The sequence below is a fragment of the Leptopilina heterotoma genome, unplaced genomic scaffold (genome assembly GCF_015476425.1).
Source record: "Leptopilina heterotoma isolate Lh14 unplaced genomic scaffold, ASM1547642v1 Lhet_181, whole genome shotgun sequence".
Classification (NCBI taxonomy): Eukaryota; Metazoa; Arthropoda; class Insecta; order Hymenoptera; family Figitidae; genus Leptopilina; species Leptopilina heterotoma.
The window spans coordinates 691049-712404 of record NW_025110898.1 but is presented as its reverse complement, the minus strand read 5'-3'; the positions used below and the strand labels follow the sequence as shown (position 1 = coordinate 712404).

The window sequence follows — 21356 nt, the reverse complement described above, 5'->3', positions numbered from 1 at the left end:
TTTCCCAAACTCCTTCCGGCTCGTCTTTTCTCCACAACTCCTTTACTTTGTTCAACTTAACTCATCCCTTACGGGAACTTAACTCAATAACCGTCAGATAATTGTGTGATGTGGTAATATCTGAAATTTGAATTTCCTTCTTCGTATTACTAAAGACATACTAAATCTAGTTCAATGATTTATGTGAGTGGCAATTATGTAAAATTCTCGAAAGGCGTATTTGCAGGAATCTCTAAACATTACTCTACATTCTATTTGGTTGTGGTGGTGAGAATACTATCGAATTGCAGTATAATGGAGTTCATAGTATATATAAGCATTTCACCTGCTGAAGACAGAACCTTGGAGTACTGGAGAAACTTCAACTAAAGACTATTGAGACAACTGTAAATAGAGTATGGAGAGGGTCGGATTAGGAATAGACACCATTTAAATAGCTGCCTAGTACAATATACTAGCAGCGTCTCGCTTTGAATATTGAACTAAAAAATAGAATTCTAAAATCTTTAGTTAGTTTCTAGAGAACCTTTTCCCGATTATTAAATATTTCATTAAAAATAGTTAATTTCCAAACTGTACAAAGTGAATTTTGATTACCATTTGGAGATAATTTGTTTTAAATTTTAAAATAATTGCACATACCTCACATTTTGTCGTGATTCGTACGGCAAGCCTCATTTTCATAAAATCTGGAACAGAAAAATATAAGATCTTTAATGGATTTCATCAGAAATCAAGCTTTTTACGAAAAATGGCAATTTTGAGAAAGTCCGCCATATTGGATCCGCCATTTTGAATTTTGTAAATCTGGGTTCGGATTTAAAATCAATGACCCTATAGAATTCTGAGTAAGGGACCAGTAATTTTTTAATAAATCTAAAGATTTTGAACACTGATTTTGTAGGAAAATCATATTTTAACAAAAAAATCTGATTTCAGTTTTTTTTTTTTTGGGAAGTAGTTAGGAAAGAGTCAGGAAGAATTAAATTGACATTTATTTTCAAAATCGTTGCATACTCGTATATTTTAGCTCACTTCCTTCCGGCTGCGCTCTCTTAGTGATAAATTTTTTTGTTATCAAGTGTCCCGCGGCGAAATCTGGATATTACATTTGGTTACTTCGCAATTTCCACGATATCTAATTTCTCCCTGGAGGGCTTGCAAAGTGGGATGTTCTTGACGAATCGTTTCCTGGAAATTTGAAAAGTTACCATAACCGTCATGAAAAATTGTCCTATGTAGCATTATTAATCATAATATGGAATTGCTGGAAACATATCAATTACTCTATTTCTATATAATTCATCAAAAACAGTAATTTCCAATAGTGTTTCGAATTTTTTTTTCTTTCATATCTGACTGGAAAGCTTTTCTTTTTTTTGTATGTTGAGAATAAAGGGAAAAAATTTCTCGGTAAACAATTTTCTATATTATGAAATTTACCTTTATCAATATGACACTTGGACCTGCAAATGTCAAAATTCAATTTTCCCAAATGTTTTGTGTGGAGTTTTTTATTTTACAATTTGGAAAATTTTAGCGAAGTAAAGAAAAAGGCGAGAAAATACTCGACGCGACGATGTGAAAGTAATCGTATCGAAAAGAGATTGGCATGTTTACTCTGAAAAATTAGATTCCTCTCTTTTGCCCCCAAGATACCTTGAAAGATTGCACTTTTACTCAATTCTTTCATTTAATCCTCTTTAGAGGATATTCCACTCTAAATTACATTATTAGAATGGATTCTTACAATTGTATTTCGTTAAATGTGTCACGTAATATTTTATCAATTCTCATGAAAATTAAGAATTAATTTTTTATTGCCTTCAAACATTTTTAAAAAAAAATTTCAAACATATTTGAACATAATTAGTCTGCAAACCTTTTTCCGTCCAAAAAATGCCCAAAAATGTGGTTTTTATTGCATCAACTAAATAATTTTAAAATAAACCAAAAATACGAACTGCATGTACTAAATCTCCAAGGGCTATATATGCAGATTCTCCGCCTGCCTCATAAAAAAAAACTATTTTTAGATTAGGTTTCGCGATAGAAAAAAAAGAAACTCTTTTATACTGTCACAGCTATTTATTTAATAACAATCCAAAGTCTACAATAAATACTCTTCCAGATAAACTCACTCCATTTTATTTCCCTCCATTCTCTTCCCCTGTGAGAATTTCTCCAATTTCTTACTTAAGAACGAAATAAGGTAAGATTACGTTTGACGTAACAAATGGATTCAAAATTAAAGTAATTCCTTTCTTTTTCAACTTTAAGAGCAAAATTGAACTAATGTAATAAACAGCTTATATCTTTGATTTCCATAAAGGATCAAAGAAATAAAATTGTAAAATAGAATTATGACATAGCATAAATATAGTTTTCACATTCGGATTTCTAAACGACTTTTTGCACAGTTGAATTACTCTCAACGTTATTGCTTAATTGAATCTTTTTCTTTAATTCAAGTTTCTTTCAAGTTAAGTTACAGAGGTATAAAAAACGACAAAGAATCTAAGAAAAAAAGAAGTATTCAAAGAGAAACAAAGCATAAAATCTTTACGAGAATTATAAAAAAGTTCCAGTCCCCAAGGATTGGTCCTTTTTTTTAACAAAACTTAGAGAATTAAATGAAAACTTGTTGAGTTTTTATTAGACTTTGTTAGATGTTATTTATATCGTAAAACATTGAAAATAATATATAAATTAAATTAAAATAAAATTTGAAATCTTAACTACAATATGAAAAAAAGAAAAATGCTGCCCCAAGTGTATTTCATTAGCGAGACTTTCATTACTTTGTGACTGTATATAAATATAACATATTAATTACGACTTTGTTACTTTTTTCCACAGAGTCAAAGGCTACATTTACAAAAACAGTACTTTTGATGCTTTTCAATTCTCATTAGTCGTTTCTCCTTTTCAGGCAAAATTCTACGATTTATTTCTCGAAATTATTATTAAATTTCAGTTGTTTAAGTTAATTAATAACTGGTATGAAAGCAATTTAGAAGATACTCGAGATAAATCAGTCTCAAACAGTGTCCTTTATGGAATAAATTTTACGCTTAATTGAGAAAAAAATAAAAAAAAACTTAATTATTGTTAGGAAAAAGTTTCACTGGAATACATTTTTTTTATGTATTTCTGATAAATGATCTACATAGTTAAGTAAAGTAGCGGTTTGACCACCAAAGAGAGGACTCATTATAAAACTAATAGTTTCAGAGGAAGTTCTAATTCAGTTAGGAAATATTGTAAAATAATTAACAAACCTTATTAAGGGGTTACAGCCACTTAGGATTTTGAAAAAATCGATTTTTATTGTATTTTCGTAATATACTTTCCACTTTCCACATTCACATCACTCTTCCACTTTACACCTTTCACTTTCCATTCTTACTTTCCACTTCCACTTTCCACATTTCACTTTCCACTCTCACTTCCCACTTTGCACTCCCACTTTCCACTTCCAACCATCACTTCCCACCTTTCACTTTCTACTCTCACTTCCCACTTTCCACTCTCACTTCCAACTCACTTTCCATTTTCCACTCTTACTTCCCACTTTGCACTCTCACTTTCCACTTTATACTTCCACTTTCCACTTCTCACCTTCAACTTTCTACTCCCACTTTCCTTCTTCCACTTCCCATTCCAGTTTCCACTCTTACTTCCCACTTTGCACTCTCACTTTCCACTTTTCACTCTCACTTTCCACTTTATACTCCCACTTTCAACTTCCCACTTTCCACTCTTACTTCCCACTATGCACCTTTTACTTCCCACATTCACACCTTCCACTTCCCCTTTCACTTTCTACTCCCAGTTTTATCCTTCCACTTCCCTTTTCACGCTTACTTCCCATTCCCACTTTCCACTTCCCACCTTCTACTTTCTTTTCCCACTTCCCATTGCACTTTCCACTCTCACTTCCCACATTGCATTTCCACTCTTACTTCCTACTTTTCACTTCCCACATTCACACTTTCCACTTCCCTTTCCACTCTTACTTCACACCCTTATTTCCCACATTCACACTTTCCACTTCCCTTTCCACTCTTACTTCCCACTTTGCACTCCCACTTTCCACTTTCTACTCTCACTTTCCTCCTACCACTTTCTTTAACACGCCTACTTCTCTTTCCCACTTTCCACTGTTACTTCCCACTTTCTACTCTTATTTTCCACTTACCACCTTCTACTTTCTACTCCCACTTTCCTCCTTCCCTTTCCATTCCACTTTCCACTCTTACTTCCCACATTGCACTTTCACTTTCTACTCCCACTTTCCACTTCCCACTCGCACTTCACACCTTTTAGTTCTCACATTCACACCTTTCATTTTCCACTTCCCACCTTCCATTTTCCACTTCCCACCTTCCACTTTCTACTCCTACTTTCCTCTGTCCACTTCCCTTTCCACTTTCACTCACTTTTCACTCCCACTTCACATCTTTTACTTCCCACCGTTAGGAGTGAAAAGTAATAAGCGAAAGTGTGAGTGGAAGCTAAAAAGTGGGAAATTAGAAGTAGAAAGTGGAAGGTGGGAGGTGGAGAGTAAATTTTGTCCGCCATATTGGATTCGCCATTTTGAATTTTTAAATTAAGACTTTAAATTCGTAAACATCGTCGAGAAATACGTTTTAATAATTTAAATTCAAATTTTCAAAGCTGCGCTTTTAGAACTTAGGGAAACCCTCTTTATTTCTGAAATTATAGAAAATTCAACGTTTCTTAAAGTTCAGAAGGTTAATGGTTACTGAACTCTTAGCAAATTAGAATATAACAAATAACGACTTGTCAAATTTTAATTGCACAAATTTTCCCTTCACTTACCTACTTCTGTGCTCTTTTTCCTTAATCATGCGCAATTGTTCCACCAATTTACCCACTTTTCTTCTCCCTTCGTGCTCTCATTTTTCCTCAATTAAATTTAATCTCACGCAACAAAGATGCCTGACTTTAATTTTAGTGAAAAGTTGCTAAAATATTTTCTATTTATTTAAATTTATTAACCTCAGTGCTAAATATATCCTGTTTATCCTCTATTCACTATTCATTTAAATATTTAATTAATTATTTAATTATTTCTCTAAATTAATAATAATAAACATTATTATATGCTTCTCCTCACGCTTCATGTACTTTGGTTTAGTATTTTCATTTTGCCCTCAGCATCCAATGTTGGGATTACAGTTACTTGAGTATTTATATCGAGAAACTTTCCTCTCAATGTCTTTTGTCTTCTCCTTTCCTTGCTCTCGTGCGACAAGAGCTGTTTCTGTTTATGGCTGTAGGTTATATACTATAGTTTGAAATTATACCTCGAACTAGTAACATTGTTCATTAAGACCATTTACATTAGTCTTGTCGATGCATCTTAACGTATTTCGTAAGTTTAACAATTAAACAACATTATATCAGGTAAATTCAATTCTGCTGATTATTAATCATCACTATAATGGAATAGGTGAACTAATTTGGATTCTTGGACGCTTCTCCTAATTCGTTTTTCGCAAAGTATGTTTTTCGAATGATGTTCCTTTTTCAGTCTTTCAATTTTAATTCTTTAAATCTAATTTCTCCAAAAGATTTTTTAAACATTTGGATATTAAGACAGTTTATTTAAATTCTTTACATTAGAGAATAGATAGATCCAGATGTCTTCAGGAACACTAAAACAAAATTAGAACTTCGTGAAATCGACTAATAATTTAAATGGGGATGGAATTTTAAAGTATTAGTCAGTTGCCTTCTAAAATTATTCTTAGAGTCGTAGACCCAATAAGGGATGCCTCCTTCAGTGTAAGGTTGCAGAAATGACTTTGTCTAGCAAAAACAGAGAATGCAGTAGATTTTCCTCAAATTGTTTTCGAGCCAGCTAAAGTAAAAGGTCCAGAGTCCAGGTATCGATGCAGATTAGATTAAATACCCCTTAGACTTGGAGTAACCGAATTATTTACTTGATGTTGATGTCGTCGTAATGCAGTCATTAGAAAAATAGAAATGTGTCTCGTAGTAGAAATTATCTCGTTGAATGAACTTGACTAGGACGAGATTCGAAGAAGACACTTGATGTACACAACTAGTTAACTTGGTGGTGGTTGCTGGACTGATGAATTCGACAAGGATGGCACACCTTTTATACTCTTCCTTTCAAGGGAGGGGAGGATATGATAACACCCCCCCCCACTTTAATTATTCCCGGTGTTAATTATTTGTTATAGATTTATTTTCTTCACGTGTAAGGACATCACCCAGTATACTCTTGCAAGTTTCCTCCCAATGGGTTCCATCAAAACTGTGCCTCCTGAAAAAACTTTGTAATTGATGTTCCTTTAGGTTCTCAGTATGCTCACATCTCAGGACCGTCAGATATTATTTTCATCATCAGTCTAGAGACTAATTCTGTTGAAAACTGTTTCCATCGCTTAGGTCAGTGTTTTGAAGAAATTCCCGAAGATCTAGTTTCCATTGTTCAATATTTCGATCAAAATTACATTATTAGAAGATGAACCTGAGAAGACGGCGTGCAGTTACTTCACAATTTCCAGCCACTCTATAGAACGTGTCTGAAACTATACTTCATGATCAGCACCGTGCCAACAACGTTGGCGAGGGATGGCATAACATGTCTCAACTCTTGGTTGAGAAACATCATCCGTCTTTCTATTATCTTCTTCAAGAGTGTTTCTTAAAGAGCACCCGAAACAATTTTAAAATAGATTCATGACAGAAAAATTCAACTCCGAAGGTTTTGTACCTCTCTTTTCATAATTCATACCAAGATCATCAGAGGAAGTGTTTCCTGGTGCATATATTTAGACGTGATTCCCGAATATTCAAGAGCAACAGAAAGATAAAAAATTTTGTTCTGGTCCTATCAAATTACTGACAGCGGAGAGGAATTGATGACTATAAGAAGTGGTTGTCAGACTATTGGTCGGCATATCCAAACTAAAACGAATTATCCTTTAACTGTAACTGTATTTCGTGTTCGCTGGAAACTTTACAAATATTATTACGTTCCTTTTGAAGACTTCTTCAAAAAGAAATTAATTCATTCAATTTCAATCAGCACAGAGAGATGTTTTTTGAAAAATTCAAAATAAAAGTTCTATTTGGAGGGAGGATAATAATGTTCTTTAGATGTCCATCGTGTTACACTGAATTTTAAAGCGTGCAATAATAATTAATTATTAAGTAAAGGATAATGCTGAATCCGCAGTGAAAATCCGACCAATAGAGTGTGAAACGAAATTTTATTCTTATTAAATATTTAAATACGTTATCCACTGCTAGTAAATCGACAAGTGAACTACTTTAATATTTAAAATGATTCTGTCCAATTCATTTAAATGAATTTTGTAACCTTCGGCAGACAGAACAATCGGACCTTTATATCAGCGGATTGTTACTGTCACTTGGATTATGACTAAAGTGTTCGCGAGAAAAACTTCCTTGATGCGTATAATTGGAGGTGAATTCCGATTATTCAAGAATAGAAATACGAAGACCCAGTGAGTTGTAAGAAGACGAGAGCTCAGTTGCTATGGCAGTTCGTACGAATATTTTACTGTCTGGACGTCAATACCGCAAGGCTAAGGTCGATACAAGGTATATCAGTTTTCTACTTTATCGACAATCGGTAATTCGTAACTATAACTGTGACTAAAAGGTGTCGGTAAATGTCGGTGTAGGAATCTTCCCTTAGAATCACTCACATGGGTTAAATTCTCTGAATTTGTAAAATTCATTTATTCTTGCTGTTTGGTTGTTCTTTAGTGAAAAGCTCCGCCACCACGTCAAGGTCTACAGAATATATCCATGATGTCAGTCATGTTTGGCAGTGGCAAGACAGGGTATAGCAGTTTTCTACTATATCGACAGTCGGAAATTCATAAATATGGCTAAAAGAGTCGGTAAATGTCGATTTCAAAATCTTCAGTAATAATCATTCTCATGGGGTACATTCTCTGAATTTGAAGAATTAATTTATTCTTCCTGTTTGGTTGTTCTTTAGTGAAAAGCCCCGCGACCACAACAAGGTCTACAAAACATATTCATGATGTCAGTCATGTTTAGCAGTGGCGAGACATGGTATATCAGTTTTCTACTATATCGACAGTCGGTAATTCGTAACTATAACTATGACTAAAAATTGTCGGTAAATGCCGGTGTAGGAATCTTCAATAACACTTATAATGAATGCATTAATTTTTCTTCTTAAGTAACAAACCGTAATAAAAACGTACCGCAAAAGAAAGTCTGTATGTGATATCATAAAGGTTCAAGGATACAATGAATTATTCATGTGCGTATAATGCGAGTAATTAAGAGGGAATCCTCCCCTTGAATCCCACTTTCAAGCTAAATGAAACTGGAATTTGTGGAAAAATTTCCACGTGTTATGCATTTAATATTAAAAAAGGTACATTTAAAAAGCATTTGTTCTCTGCCGGACAACACTCTTGTTTCTTTCATACAAATTTTGAGTGCTAATTTTTATACTCTCATTAACTATGAAACTTTATTTTACACATTGTCATTAAATTGCAAATGCTTTTGTGGACAAAAATAATTTGAACAAAATGTTAAAAAACTTTTTTCCAAATTATTACTTTTTTTTTGAAAAATAGAAAACTTTCTGAATAATAGTAATATAGTTGGGAAAACATTGTCGATTACTGTGCGGCTTTTGTGTGTATAGTCTAAAATTGTAAAAGAAAAGTTTTCCATCAGTTTCGGAAAAAAGGGTCAAAAAGGTAAAACAAAAGGTTTTTAGCGCCCATATTTGAGAACTTCCAGTTGGAAATGCAAAGTTGATGGAAACTTCTGCTTTGCCTCTTATATTGAAACTTGGATTTAGGTTACAATCCTTGAAAACATTTTGAGGCGTAACCTGAATCCAACATGGGAAATATTCAAAAACTCCTCTCTGTGCACAACGAAAGAAAGTCAAAAATTAGTAATCAAAAGTTTGGAAATTTTTCCCAGAGGAAAATAGAATGAATTTGTGTTTCGTTCACATAAATCAATTTCAATTTTTTATATCCTTTCTGTCAATATTTTTTTTCTGAATATTAATAACAAAATATCATGATAGCGTATATGGTGAAATTAATACGAAAAGGAAATATGAAGATTGTTTGATGCAATGCCGTTTGAAATGAAAATAAAAACCCTCGCAGGGTTATATTTACGTAATTGTGTGGACGATGGCGCATTTGCTGGTACGCTAGGTCCGGTATTACGTTTTATTTCGCACTCTATTTTCCTCGTAATGCGCCTCGGTACCTCCGGCGTCGCGTTCCGCTAAATTTCCATTTCTATTTACTCACGAGAGAAACTTTTATATATTTTTTTTCGCGCTCAATTCGTGTCATGTAAAATCACATTGAAAATATCGACTTACACAAAAACCAAGCGATATTTTCATCAATGTTTGTTATGTAATTTGAGAGGATGTGTATTGTGAAATAGGGGGAGGACAAATATAGTATATAAGGATATTGTTTCTGGTTATGGGCGCTCGTTTGCTAAATCTCCACTTCACTTCTGAATTCAAAGTTTCTCTCGGTCTTTTTTTTTGCACCCTAAAAGTTCCCACTCCCTTTGAACAATAAAAAAAGAACGCTTGATCGAACGTGGTAGGCATGTCGTTAAACTTTCCAATTGCGCTCCGATTTAAGTCTCCGTAATAATTCGTTACCATTTTCAGCAAGCGGTAAATACAGATTTAAAAAAAAATCACTTTGCTAGATTAAAGTATTTATCGATTGAAAAAAAATGTATACTGCTTTGGATGTAAAATACTTTCTCGTGTTGAATAATAACTTTAATTTATTTGAAAATATAAATAGGTTGTTATTTTGATAATCTTCCTGCCTTACTTTCACGTAATAATTTTTTTCTTTTAATTAAACATTTAAATTATGTCACGACTTCTCGGAGCTCAGCTTCGTTAGTTACATAGACATTATAGCATTGCCGAAGCATTGATGTGACGTCCATGATATCCAAGGGCACGTGAACATTTTTTAAATTTTTTGTTATAAATGGTGGCAGCGGTGGGATCTTATGCTGTTTTACGAATTTTTCGCTTCTCTGATGGTGGCAGCGGTGGGATCTTATGCTGTTTTAAAAATTTTTCGCTTCTCTGGGGTTTTAAAACTCTGGGGTTTTTTCTATAAATAATTTGCGAGAGATCTGGGTAATATTGGTTTAGACTTACTCATCAAAACAACTTAAAGGTGTCAGCGGTGGAATTATTGGGTTTTTATGTTATAACGGTGGCAGCGATGGAATTCGTTAAATTATTTTTGTTGTAAAGAATTTTTCTTTTATTATAAATGATAATTACTATTTGTGGCAGTACCTAAAACTAAAAATCATAAACATACAATTCTTTGACAATTTCTGAACTGTGGACTTTTGGGTCACTGTTTGCTTAGTCACAAAGATTTTGCTGTATCATGTACAGGGTGGAGAAATTTTTTAATATAAAAAGCATTCCCTGAGAAGAATCAATAAAGTTCGCACAAGAAGTGCTTTTCATAAAATAGAGTACAACAACGAAAGTACGAGCGTATATCATTGACGAGGGAGTTATTACTATCCTGCAGATGGATCCCTTCTTTAGGTTCTAAACGTGCACTGACACATTCCACAGCGACAGTAGCACACTGGTAGATGCTTTCTAGAACCGCAACAGTACGAGCTCCTTTTTTAACCCCTTACCCTCGTCAAGAGACTGTCAGGTCGCTTTGAGAATTACAGAGGCTTTTTTTCGTTTCTTTTTCACTCCTCTTAACATTGAACCCAGACAAAGTACATCATTGCACGTATATATGCTAATACAACAATGTGCTCTCTTATTAAATTTTTCAAGAATATTTAAGAGTCTACAAATAGTGAATATTTTTTTTTCATAACGGTTATCTTTTTTTATTAAATACTGACATTTTTTATCCGCTTTTATGAAATTGGATAATTCAATGTTTAAAATTTTTTTTAACGACCCACCAAAAGGAGGGATTTAATATTTAATTTGAATCGAATTAGAAAGCATCATCAAACCCATTTCGACTTTTTCATGTAAAATTTCAATATCTCCGAAGTGAAAATCAACCTACAGTGATAGTATTGGACTGATAATTGTATGACGATACTTTGGGAACATCGTTATGACCACAAGTTTGGACCAATGTTAATCAAACATTCAAGACTAATGTTGACAACGTTTGGAAATTTCCCACTGGACTGATACTCTCCTGCATCCCAATGCCAAATTGTGTATGCAAAGTTTTATTAATAATTAGAAGCCTATTAGTCAATTTCACATAAAAGGATTAACCTGAATATCTGATTTTCAATAAAAGGTCAAAGTTTTGAAATTGAAAAAATTAAATATATAAATTCTCCCCATTTTTTAATTTAAGAAATAATTATTTAAAAATAGAACGAAATTGATGTTTCTCTTTACTCACTTTGACAATTTATTTCCAGATTGCAGGTTGATGTTTGCAATAAATCAGATTTCTTGTCGAAAAAGAAGTCTCATGTGTTATAAGGTCGAACCTTTAACGGCTAGAGCAGGGGGTCTGCTCTTATTCACTGTCGTGAAAAACCTGGTAAAATCTCACGGAAAGGTTGTATGTGATTTTCTATAGCTCTTTATATCCGTCTCTTTGTGAATTTCTTTGTTTTCTTTTGTCTATGAATGCCTTTGTCTATCCGCGAGTCACTGCACAGACAATGCAATCCTGAAGCTGCCGCACATTGCACCTAAACAAAAATCACGATCGTTGGCTACAAAAAAAAACAAAATGGCTGACGATGAAGCATTACTGTACACTGAATTGCTTTTATGAAAAAATAAAACTTTTTTTTTTGCATATATATGAGTGACAAAAGAACTAAATGTACAAGAGTTTGAAATAAACAGTTATATCTCTTACTTTTTTTTTTGATAGTAAACATGCTTTATGGAAATTTATTGTTCAGAATATAGTGTCAAAAAATTTTTGTTGTTTTAATTTAAAAAGTTTGAATTTAACGGGATTGCCGAAACAGAAGAGAAAGCAGATATCTACAAAGGAGACGAATATGGTGTTAACAGTATGCTCACTTTAAAGTGTTGTAATTATAAATACAATTTTATATACTCCATAGTTTCTGGTGGTGGCAGCGGTGGGATATTTGAATTTTTCGTTATAAACGGTGGCAGCGGTGGGATTTTTGAATTTTTCTTTATAAACGGTGGCAGCGGTGGGATTTTTTTGCTGTTTTACGAATTTTTCATTTCTCTGGGTTTTTAAAACCCAGAGAGAGATCTGGCTAATATTGGTTTAGACTTACTCATCAAAACAACTAAAAGGTGTCAGCGGTGGGATTTTTAAATTTTTTGTTATAAATGGTGGCAGCGGTGGGATTTTTTTGCTGTTTTACGAATTTTTAATTTCTCTGGGTTTCTAAAACCCAGAGAGAGATCTGGCTAATATTGGTTTAGACTTACTCATCAAAACAACTAAAAGGTGTCAGCGGTGGGATTTTTGAATTTTTTGTTATAAACGGTGGCAGCGGTGGGATTTTACAAAAAAAATTTATTTTGATACTTGCTATGATACAAATAACAAATTTCCACAGATTGTCTAAACCCATGTGTTTGAAATATATTATTCAACATTTGGTGAGAGGGGGGGGAGAGTTGAAAAAATTCTTATTCGAAAAACCCTTGGCAATATTTGATTCAGATTTAAGAATAAGCCTTTTACCGAAAAAAGGAGAGCCATTTATATGGAAAAAGCTTTGGACGACAGTCGCTTCAATTGACGAGGGTCTACAGGAAAAGTGCCAGCGACCCTGATCAATAGTTCTGATATACACGGCCGTTGGAGTAAAAGTAACATTTATTTCTTTCGTGAAAATTATTCCCATTTCACTTGAACGTGAAGTTTGACAACCTCTTGGATTCTTGATAACATCCTCCTTCCACCCCAAGCCCCCCCCAAAAAAACGTCTATCGAATTAAATGAAATATATATCCCTTTCCGAAATTTAGCAACGCGACTTGATTATTTATGGTTTCTGATCAAACGTTTCGATTCTCGTTTTGTGACGTTGATTTGGAGCTTGTAAAATTCGTTTTCAAGTAAAATGTATAGTAGAAGAGCTTTCAAAAAGTAATTGGATTTGTATTTGATTTCGGAAATCACTGTTGAAAACTAAGCTCAGGATTAAATAAAATTGATTTACCAGATTAAATTGTAATAGTACAGGATATGTTATTCTTTCGGCAATAAAAAAAAATCAAGAGAAAAAATTGTTTTTTATATTTTAATCCTTACTTTAATTTTTTTGTCTTCAAATTTTTTTTTGCAGAAAATTTAATTAATACAAAAGTTTACAATCCGAATTTTATGGGATGAGTTGATGACTGGGAATTTTGATGGTTCCCTTTTATATTTATTCTAATATTCACAATATTAACATACAATCGTAAAATAGAGCAAGGTATTAGATTTTGAGATTACATGGCCCTGCAAGACTCAGTCTCCGGCTATAAATTTTCACTTACGTGATACACAACTACAAGTATAGTTGTATAGTTAATTGAACTATACGTTCCCATTTGAAGGAAATTTGGACCATTTCGTTTGCACCTAAAGTGGTGTGTATAAGCTCGAGATGTGTGAAATCTCCAGTTATAGGAAACACGAGAATTAACACCTTATGTTATTCATTGTTAGTGAGAGTTTTTAGCTGGGGAAAAATTCCACAAAGGTCCATTCTCTCGTCTAGTTGAAACTTTCAATTAACTCTGTGGCAATTTCCCAGCAAGAACTGAGAGTGATTCGATTAAATCCTCGCTCTCTGACGATTTGAATTTGATTTGCACATGGCAAACAAATTTAAAGAATTTACATTTAAAGCTTTTCGAGAGTTTAGATTTTAGACACTAGAGAAAATTCTGCAATACATTTTCAGTCATGATTAATTAATAGAAAAAAGGGCGTTTTAACTGAAAATTGAATTTTAAAAAGGGAAAAGTGAATCTATGTCGATGTGAGTACTTTCAATTCGCGGTGTAATAAAGTTTAGTTTTTTTTTATTTTTAAATTAATTTTTCAGCCATTAGGGAGAATGATAATTCAAGACAGAGAAAAAGAAGTAGTTGTTCTCTTTCGCTTAACGAAGAATTTTCACCCTCTTTATGTCACTCGCAGGAGGAAAAATAATCCATTTAGGACCTAATAAAAAATTCTTATCTTGTCCTCTGAGAGAGAGAATTATCCATTGTCAAGGAACCTTGAATTAGCTGAAGGAGGATTATGATAAAATCGTACCTAAAACAAGGAGTCCTTGAATTCTTGATTTCTACAATGGTGAAAAATCTCCGGCTACAGTTAATAAGAAAACCCACGCTACTTCGTCAAAGTCACTGGCCAAGATGGGGTCAGATGAGACTGGCGGACTTCGGTTACATAACATTGGGATCCTTATTAAACATCACCAAAAGTTTCTATTACTTTCCTTTGCTAATAATATAATAATACTACATACAAATTTTTAGTATATTAGTGCTCTAACTATATAAAAAAATATTCAAAAGTTTTTAAACGAATCTATTCGATACCATCATTTTTTTGACGCCATATTGGATCCGCCATTTTGAATTTTGGAAATCTAATAACAGATTCATAATCAGTGACCTAAGTGCTTAATAAAATAAGGTTAGCAACTATATATTTCACATCGTATATATTTTATAATTTATATACAAAAAAGTTAAGATCAGCATGAAAGTTTCTAATTTTTTATCGAAAATTAAATAAAGAATACTCTAACCAAAATATGTGGCTTTTAGATGGTCGACCTCTAAAAGAAAAGAACTCCCCCCCCTACAATATCTAGCAGTACTTGCATCTTGAATCTTGATATCCGATTTTCCACTTCCCTCGTAAAATAAAAAAATTCGATTTTGACTGCTTACAATTCGTAAGCTGGGCGATAAGAAAAAAAATAAAGGAAAGCGACCACTAAAGATCCGAGTAAACGACTTCCAGAAATATGTAAACTTTCCAATGATATAACCAATACTTCGTTATAAACTACAAAGAAAGTTAAATTTCTACATGAATTATTCATGAAAATATAAAAATAAAGGAAAGAGTACAAAAGAAGATTAAAATAGAATCATTATTTCCTGTATAGAATTGAAAAACCGTATGCGTAGATAAAGATCTAAAGCTACATATCTGCCAAATTTAAATTTTTAGTTAAAAACCAAAATAATCACATATGACCTAGCCTGATAATTGAATAACCAAAATTTGCCTTAATTGAATTTTTAACACAGGGATTTAGTATTTTATTTAGAAAAACTAAAAAAACAACAAGTAAAATCTCAATCAACAAACATTATAAATATTAACAATATCACTTCACACCTTCCACTTCCTACCTTCCACATCCCACTCTCACTACCTCTTCACTTTCCACTCCCACTTCCCCCTCCCACCTTCCAATGTTCACTCCCACATACACTTTCCACCTTCCACTTTCCACTACCACAATCACTTACCAATTTTCACTCTTACATCCCACCTTCCACTTTCATTTGCCCACATTCACTTCCCATCTTCCACTTTCTACTCCCTCATTCCACTTTTTACTCCCACATTCACTTACCAATTTCCACTCTTACATCCCACAGTCCACTTTCCTCTGCCACATTCACTTCCCACCTTCCACTCTCACTACCCACTCCCGTTTCCAACTTCCACTTCCAACCTTCCACTTTCCACTCTCACTTCACACTCCTGCTTCTCACTTCTATTTCCCACTTTTACTTCCCACCTTCCAATTTTCACTCCCCACCTTCCACATTCGCTTTCTACTCCCACATTCCACTTTTCACCCCCATATTCACTACTCACTTTCCACTTCCCACCTTCCACTTTTCACTCCCACATTCACTTCCCACCTTCCACTCTCACTTTCCACCTTTAAATTTTAACTCCCACATTCACTTCTCACTATCCACTACCACTTCCCACCTTCCACTCCCACATTCACTTACCAATTTCCACTCTTACATCCCTTCATCCACTTTTCTCTTTCCACATTCACTTCCAACCTTCCACTTTCTACTCTCACATTCCATTTCCCCGCTTCCCCTTACTATTTCGACATTTCATTTTCCTACCATTAGAAGAGGAAAGTGAGAAGAGAAAGTGGGAAGTAAGAGTGGAAAGTTAAAAGTGGGAAGTGAAAGTAGAAAGTGGAATGGTGGGAAGTTAGAGTAGTAAGAAGAAAGTGTGAGTGAATAGAAGAAGGTGGAAAGTGGAAGGTGAGAGTGGTAAGAAGAAAGTGTGAGTGGAAAGTAGAAGGTGGGTAGTGAAAGTGGAAGGTGGGTAGTGAAAGTGGAAGGTGAGAGTGGTAAGTAGAAGATAGGTAGTGAATGTGGTAAGTGAAAGTGGAAAGTGGAAGGTGAGAGTGGTAAGAAGAAAGTGTGAGTGGAAAGTAGAAGATGGGTAGTGAATGTGGTAAGTGACAGTGGAAAGTGGAAGGTGAGAGTGGTAAGAAGAAAGTGTGATTGGAAAGTAGAAGGTGGGTAGTGAAAGTGGTAAGTGAAAGTAGAAGGTGAGAGTGGTAAGATGAAAGTGTGAGTGGAAAGTAGAAGGTGGGTAGTGAAAGTGGTAAGTGAAAGTAGAAGGTGAGAGTGGTAAGATGAAAGTGTGAGTGGAAAGTAGAAGATGGGTAGTGAATGTGGTAAGTGACAGTGGTAAGAAGAAAGTGTGAGTGGAAAGTAGAAGGTGGGTAGTGAAAGTGGTAAGTGAAAGTGGAAGGTGAGAGTGGTAAGATGAAAGTGTGAGTGGAAAGTAGAAGATGGGTAGTGAATGTGGGAAGTGAGAGTGGAAAGTGGAAGGTGAGAGTGGTAAGAAGAAAGTGTGAGTGGAGAGTAGAAGGTGGGTAGTGAATGTGGAAAGTGAAAGTGGGAGTGTAAGGTGGTATAAGAATGTGGAAAGTGGAGAATGTGGAGTGAGAGTGAAAAGTGGAAGTGAGAGTGGAAAGTGGAAGGTGGGAAGTTAGAGTGGTAAGAAGAAAGTGTGAGTGGTATGTGGAATGTGGGAGTAGAAAGTAGAAGGTGGGTAATGAATGTGGTAAGTGGAAAGTGTGAGTGGAAAGTAGAAGGTGGGAAGTGATAAAAGGGAAGTGGAAGTAGAAGGTGGGATGTGAATGTGGAAAGTGGAAAATGTGAAATGGAAGTGTAAAATGGGAAATGTGAATTTACACTTCTCCCTACGCCTTAAGTCAAAAGAACTAGCACGCTATACCTAAAATCAAATAATTATTAATTAAAATTACAATAATGAAAAGAAACTAAATAACATATCTGTCATGATGAAGTCACTTCATCGCAATATAATTAATTATTTTCAAAAATAGTTCTTATGTACAAATAAAATTTTGCACAAAAGAACCGTATCGTAATTAATTCAACTAAATTAATTACGACTAAAATGTCTTTATTAAATTTTGTATTTAGTGAAAACGGAAGCATACCTATATAAGCTAATAGTTTTTAACGGATTTGAAAAGTAAATCTGCAAAAGATCTTTCTTGATTACGTTTCTGGGTTGAGAGGACAGAGAGTGAGAGAGAGAGAGAGAGAGAGAACCTGGTAGTTTTTCGTCCGAGTTTCCTACTTGGCCTGATCCCATTTTCGCGCGTTCTGCTCTCGCAATCCTACGGCTTATTCGAGCGTCTAGATCCAGTTTCTGCACGTTTTGTGTTTCCGGGAACGAACAAAATGAATCGTTAATCCCCGACGACCGCCCCCTTTTCATCCTGCAATTCTAATCCAACGGAGCTTGCAATCAGAGAACCGATCTTGTAAAAAAAAACGAGAAAGTCTACAATAATAGTTTTAAACGTCACGTTCAATGAAGAAAGATGCTTATTCGAAGAATTTTCATCGTTAGAAATAAAATTTCATACATCTAAAATAATATTTGTTTCTCAAGAAAACTGTCAATTTAGCCTGATGATGATAATCGAAACGTTGCTAAAATTTTAATTATTGACATCAATAAAAAATATGAAATAAAACCACTAAGTGTTAATATTTATAACTTCCATGGTACGAAATATCTACTTACTTCAATTTACATTTTACGGTTATTATACTTAGATTTTTAAGTTTGTACGTGTATGGTTTTATATGTTGTTTCTAATATAATTTAAAGATAAAGATTTATAGTTTTATGCGGTAATTTATAAAAAAAGTTTATTTGTTGAGTGAAATTGGGTAAAATTATAAGTTAACTATTAAAAAGCAGATGGGAGGAAATGGTTTTCGAGAATAAGAAGATGAAACTTGATTCCCTTTAATAGTGGAGTGACAAAGGTTAAGTGAACCCTATTGGGGATAAATTGTGGTATGCTCTGCAAAGTTTGCTTCCTAGAAAACTTATAATGAATGAGATTACGATGATAAGGGGTTAAGAGTGTAATGGTTGGTTTGAAGTCTCTAATAACAAAATGGGCATAGTTATTACTCACATGAAATAAAAAGGGCGTGAAAATCACGTACAGACAATAAACGTTAATTGCTAAGTTAAAGTAAGTGTAAAATTTGAATAAGGAGGGAAAAATTCTAAAAAAGGAAATGCTTTAAAAAAGGAAAGTGTACTAACGTGATTCTACAGTTTTGTGACTTTTTACTTGTTGTTCTCATTTGTTTATTGCAAAGTTGGCTTTAGAAACGTCACTTTGGACTTTATTAATCGTATTCAAATTTATCTTTTACAATTAAAATATGAAATATTTGAATGATCTTGATGAGTAAATTATTAAAGCTTTGAATAACAGTTGACAAAAAGGGGATACAATTTTTTCCAATTCATTATTAATTGACAAAACTTTATTTTACAATTTTGTTGTTCAAATTCGATTATATATATATAATGGAAGAGAACCATTGTCACAGTTCACTAATCCCGAACGAAACTTCAATTGGATGATTCATCATGAGAAGGAGGGAATTCTAACTTTACTTTGAGAGAGAGAGAGAGAGAGAAGTAATTTATTCAGTAAAGGTTCAGAGAAAGGGTCGTATGATTCTTCAATGTGTTCATGTCAGAGAGCAGCTTTCTGCTTTGAAAGTGAAAAAAATATGAACACAAAAGAAAAAAGCGTGGAGAAATTTTTTAAGGGTACTTTAAAAGCTCACGCTTTCTAAATACAAAATTTAAAAAAGATTATTGAAATTTTCCACACTAGTTTTTTTTCACCTATAAGCAAATTAGGTTTTTTTATGCATTTTATGAATTTACAATTTAATGTAAGACGTATTGGTAATTTAAATAAAAGTGGAATATATAAAATGAATAAAATCTAAAAATGGAAATTTATGGAATTTTTTCTTTCTTTTTTTTTGGGGGAGGGAAGAGACGATTTTAGCATAAATTGATGGCGAAGCATGAAATACCAATACCATCTAATAAGTCAAATCGAAAAGTAATCGGTTCCCGAAGATTGTGATTTTTCATTAGAATTCAGATCATGTTTGCCAGCAACTAGGAATTCAGATCGCACATTTTAATCGATAAAACTGGCGCCTTCAATTTTGCGCAAACTTTTTCTTGAAGCTTGACACTCTTTTCGCTGTGTGAATATCAAAAAGCTATATAAGAGTATAAGTATCGGCACGATTCTCTCGTGATGCGCTTGATGTACCATTTCACTTCTGATGCATTTTGAATTAGTGGATCGTCGTTGAAAATTTATGCACCATAAGTGAGATATCTTGTTACAATTTAAAATATCACTCTACCTTCTAGGCTACTATTGAAACTTGATGCCTTTAGAAAGGTTGTACAGTAAATAAAAAGTTATTGAAAATTGACAGAAAAGATTATGGACGAATTAGAAGCAGAATTTCCAATTCTGAATGTTCGAATTTCATCAAGATCAGTTGATTTAGTAAACTTTTTAAATTTGTTGGTGACAACAGATTTCAAGGTTTTAGTGTCTGTGCTTGGCGTTTTATCTTCAGGGGGTCGATTCTGTAACTTTCCCACTCCCACTTCCCACTCCCACCTTCCACTCTCATTTCCCACTTCCACTCTCACTTCCCACTCCCACTATATACTCTCATTTCCCACTCTCTTTTCCCACCTTCCACTCTCACTTTTTACACCCACTTCTCACTTCTATTTTACACTTTTACTTCCCACCTTCCACTTTCAACTTCTACCTTCCACTTTTACTACCTACTTTCTACTCCTACATTACACTTCCTACCTTCCTCTACTACCTATCACTTCCTACTCCTACTTCCCACATTATGTAATTTTCCCACTCACACTTCCCACTCCCACTTTGACTTCTTACATTCAACTTCCACCTTCCACTGCTCACATTCCACTTTCCACATTCCGCTTTCTACTCCCACTTTGACTTTCCACATTCCACTTTCACTTTCTACCTTCAACTTTCACACTCTACTTTCATTTTTCACTCCAATTTTACACTTTCACTTCCCACTTCCACACACCACTTCCACTTTTAAATGAAAATACTTGATTAACGATTAAGATTGCAAGATGTGTGGGTAGTGAGAGTGGAAAGTGGAAGGTGGGAAGTGAGTGTAGGAAGTAAAAGTGGGAAGTGAGAGTGGAAGTGTTACAGAACATAATAAGTGAGAGTTAACAGTGGAAGTGGGAAGTGAGAGTGAAAGTGGAAGGTGGAAAGTGGAAAGTGGGTGTAGGAATTGAGAGTGGAAAGTAAAAGGTAGGAATTGGAAGTGGGGGTGTAAAGTGAAAGTGGTAAGTGGAAGGTGGGAAGTTAGTGTAGGAAGTGAAAGTGAGAGTGGAAGTGTTATGGAACATAATAAGTGAGAGTTGAAAGTGGAAGTGGGAAGTGAAAGTGAGAGTGGAAGGTGGAAAGTGGGTGTAGGAATTGAGAGTGGAAAGTGAAAGGTGGGAATTGAAAGTGGGAGTGGGAAGTGAAAGTGAGAGTGGAAGGTGGAAAGTGGGTGTAGGAATTGAAAGTGGAAAGTGGAAGGTAGAAAGTGAGTGTAGGAAGTAAAAGTGGGAAGTGAGAGTGGAAGTGTTACAGAACATAATAAGTGAGAGTTGAAAGTGGAAGTGGGAAGTGAAAGTGAGAGTGGAAGGTGGAAAGTGGGTGTAGGAATTGAGAGTGGAAAGTGAAAGGTGGGAATTGAAAGTGGGAGTGTGAAGTGAGAGTGGGTAGTGAGAGTGGAAAGTGGAAGGTGGGAAGTGAGTGTAGAAAGTGAAAGTGGGAAGTGAGAGTGGAAGTGTTACAGAACATAATAA

At 34.2% G+C, this 21356-nt stretch overlaps 1 long non-coding RNA gene across 1 annotated transcript in view; it reads right to left on the bottom strand.

The window, feature by feature from the left end:
* Positions 1 to 21356, bottom strand: part of LOC122500078 — a 117290-nt gene that overhangs the window by 73008 nt on the left and 22926 nt on the right. Inside the window, exon 2 of the long non-coding RNA XR_006301436.1 lies at positions 643 to 689. This is a non-coding gene — a long non-coding RNA (uncharacterized LOC122500078). The remainder of the gene's footprint in view (positions 1 to 642; positions 690 to 21356) is intronic.